This window comes from Acomys russatus, unplaced genomic scaffold (assembly GCF_903995435.1).
Source record: "Acomys russatus unplaced genomic scaffold, mAcoRus1.1, whole genome shotgun sequence".
Taxonomy (NCBI): domain Eukaryota; kingdom Metazoa; phylum Chordata; class Mammalia; order Rodentia; family Muridae; genus Acomys; species Acomys russatus.
The window spans coordinates 1,286-5,056 of record NW_026131458.1 but is presented as its reverse complement, the minus strand read 5'-3'; the positions used below and the strand labels follow the sequence as shown (position 1 = coordinate 5,056).

Sequence of the window (3,771 nt, the reverse complement as noted above, 5' to 3'; positions counted from 1 at the left end):
CACGCTTTTGCTAATATGTCTGTGTCAATTCCACACAGTTCTGTATAACTGTCATCCATTTTTTGCTGCTGTTTGGTATGTCATTGTGTGACTATGCTAAAGTTTGTCTACCCCAGGCCTATTGACATTGTCATTTTCAGTTTTATTCTGTATTACAAATGTTGTGATAACATTCCAAGATGTGTCTCTTGAGGCTACTGCAGACAATTCAGCTGAACATAAACCCATATGTGAAAATATTGCGTCACAGGGTATGAAAATCTTGGTGGAAATGGCGGCATGTGGAGAGGTAGTTAACCACCCTCACACCCGTCAGTTGTACACTGTTTCCATGGTTCCTTAATCCTCACCAACACTTAGTATTGCTGTTTCTCTTAGTTTTAGTCATTTGGATGTGTATCTGTGTGGTTTGTATGGGTGCATATGCCACAGTATGTGAAGGGTACAGGGCAATGTTAGGGAGTTGGTTTGTTCCTTCTACTGTGAGCTCTAGGGACTGAACTCAGGTCTTCAGGCTTGGTGGCAGGCACCTTTGTCTCTGAGCCATCTTGATGACCTGTTTCCTTGTACTTTAAATTTGAATTTCCCTGGTTACAAATGGAGGCACTTTTATATTTATTATGCATGTGTCTCTTTACAATGGATATATACATATTCCTACATATTACATGTACATATGTATGCTACCCATAATCTTTTGTGAATTGCCTTTTCAGGTTGCTTGCCCAATTTTATATTTGAACTGTCTGCTTTCTTTTTTTTTTTTTTTCTGTTTTTTGTTTTGAGACAGGGTCTCGTGTAGCTTAGGCTGTCCCTGAAGTTCTGATCCATGCCTTGTACTTCCACTGTGCTGCCATTACAGTCTCATGCCCCCATAGCTCGTGTGACTTTACATCTTCGTGTGTCCAATGCGAGCATGCTGTTGACTGAACTGCTCTCTAAGCCCTTGGGCCTCTTCGATCCTGCAGTGATTTCTCCCCTCCTTTATTTTCTCAGCTCACAACCTTGCAGTTTGTCAGCTCAAAGCATCGCAAGTGTTTGGCAGTGGCTTTTGCTGATTGTTCGCCCACTGCATCATTTGTTTTTGAGACAGGGTCTCTCTCAATCACCATGGCTTTCATGGAACGTTCTATGGTGATCAGTCTGCCTGCCTCTGCCTCCTGAGTGCTGGGAATAATAGTGAAGAGTGGTAAAGTAGAAGGATCCAGACAGTCCTAGAAACCTACAAGAAGACCATTATGATGGGCAGATCTGGGCCCAGGGGTCCTGCTCAAACTATGGCACCAGCCAAGGACAATACATGCAGTAAACATTGAACCCCTACCCAGATCTAGCCAATGGACAGGAAATTCTCCACAGTTGAGTGGAGATTGGGGTCTGATTTTCACATGACCCAAGTCCACTGGACAGACGGGATGGCATCCTTAGGAGTTTGGCTCCTGAGATGAAGGCCGCTGCTTTGCTTGATGTCAGGATACAGTCATGCAGTTACTCCTGCACTGTGGTCATGGAAGAGGTCACACATGCCATGTCTGACACAGCAGAGGAACAAATGATAAAGTTCTAGAAAGATGACGAATTGAAATGCTAAGTGAGAGTGTTTATATTTAGGCGTGCACTTCGAGGATTTCATCAGTGAGCTATTATCTTCAGAGCAACTGCTGCCATGAGGACAGGCCTTCCACGTGAATTTTGGAGGGTCACGTTCAAAACAGCATCTTGTTCCTCGAGTTACTGTTTGTGCCAAGGCCTTTCCCTGGGGTAGTTTAGTTTAATTTTTGTTGCCATGATAAAGCAGTCTGTGAGAAAGCAACGTGGAAGGGAGAGCTTATTTTAGTTTACATGTCTTCAAGTCATAGTCTTGAGTTGAACTGAGGCGCAAGCCATGGCAGAGTGCTGTTTGCTGGCTCACTCATAGGCTCTTGGTTAGCCAACTCTTCTTACAGCCTAGGACCACCAGGGATGGTGCCTCCCACGAGAAACTAGGCCCTCCCGACATCAATTGGCCATCAGGACAGTGCCCCACAGTGGTACTCAGAGGCCAGTCTGATCCATACAGTTCCTCAGCTGAGCCTCCTCTTCCCAGGCTAAGGTATGTTATCACAGTTGAAGAGATGGGTGATGTGCTCATAGACCACGTCACTAAATTTCTTCTCACTTTTACATTTCAGCAGGGTTTGCATTCTTTTAATATAAATCTTGATCTTTAAAAATTACATGTGTTTGTTCCATGTCCCACTTGCCAGCTTCTCTTTTACTGTACTGTGAAGTACTGCAGGGGTCTGGACTGAGGTGGTAAGCATGTTCTCCTTTTAGGTGTGGAGATTTGCTTCGAACTGTAAAACCCTGGACTCCAAGAGATCCAGGTGGTGAAGCTAGAGAAGCGGCTGGACGGCAGCCTGCTGTACTTATGCGACGCCCTCCCCGAGTTCAGCACCTTCGACGTGAACATGAAGCCGGTCCCACTGGAGTCCTGCCAGGAAGTGCCTCTTAACAAGGTAGACAGACCATGTGCATGTGCTCAGGGGCAAGTATGAAGAAAGAAGTTTCCTCTGTGGAAAACTTGGGGGGAGACTTTTGTGTGTATCTCACCAGAGCACAATTCCTCTTTTCATTTTTCTTAGCTAAAAGTGAAAATGAAGCCAAAGCCGTGGTCCAAACCCTGGGAATGGCCTTACTTCAACATTAAAGGAATCCGATTTGACCTTGCTTTAACTGAAGAGCAAATGAAGGCAGCCCAGAAGTGGAGCCAGCCATGGCTTGAGTTTGACATGATGAGAGAATATGACACTTCCAAAATTGAAGCTGCACTGTGGGAAGAAATCGAAGCATCAAAGAAGTCCTGATCCTGGGCCTGCTGGAATGACAGCTCAGCAGGTGCACGTGCTTCCTGCTTTGGCCTGATGTCCTGAGCTCGACTCAGAAACCTGGGGCAGAACGAGAGAACTGACTCCTGAAAGTTGCCCTTTGGTGTTTATATACATACCCTAGCATATGTGGACCCACACTTAAACACATACACATAAAAATACCTTTTTCTTTTAAGCCCTTGTTCTGAAAATGCCTTTGGTTGATTGCAGGTGTATTAGCTCCCAGGATTTGGTTTGAAAGCCGGTAAACTTGCTTTATAAGAAACACAGTTATTAAGTGAGTGAGCATCCATCACCTTTTATTTTTTTAATAAAACCTCCTTTTTTGTTAATTAGTAATATCCCCCAAATAATCATACATCAAGACAATGATTCATTTAAAATTAAGCCCAAAAGTGAACATGATAATTAATCTATGTTCCCACTGTCAATTACTCTTCCTCTCATCCAAGATAGAAGGAACTTGCTTTATCCTCTTCTCTGGATTCTGTCCATCCTCTTCCTGTCCATCTCCTTCTCCTTGACTCCCAGGTGGTGGGATCTCGCCGTCTTCCACTTGTTTGCATAGCTCTCCTCTACCTAGCTTAGCATGTTTGGGTGAAGCTATTTTAACTGGTGTAGCCTGGCTGACTGATGCATTCACCACTGGAAAGGCCTGGTTGGATGATGCAGCCATCACTGGCATAGCCTGGTTGTAGGATGCACCCATCACTGGCATTGGCTGGTTGGATGATTCTCCTCTTAGTAGCTTGGCCTGGTTGGGTGATGCACCATCACTGGCAAGGTCTGGTTGGCTGATGCTTTAAGGAAATTGACCTTTACCCAAAATTAGTTTTCTGATCCATAAACATGGTGTCTCTCTCTCTCTCATTAGGCCTTTTAGTTTTTCTTGCTCTGTGTG

General features: G+C 44.6%; 1 pseudogene; it reads left to right on the top strand.

Moving 5' to 3' along the window:
• The first annotated feature begins 271 nt into the window (after positions 1–271).
• LOC127186207 (39S ribosomal protein L19, mitochondrial-like) lies at positions 272–2,881 on the top strand (annotated as a pseudogene).
• The last annotated feature ends 890 nt before the right edge of the window (positions 2,882–3,771 follow it).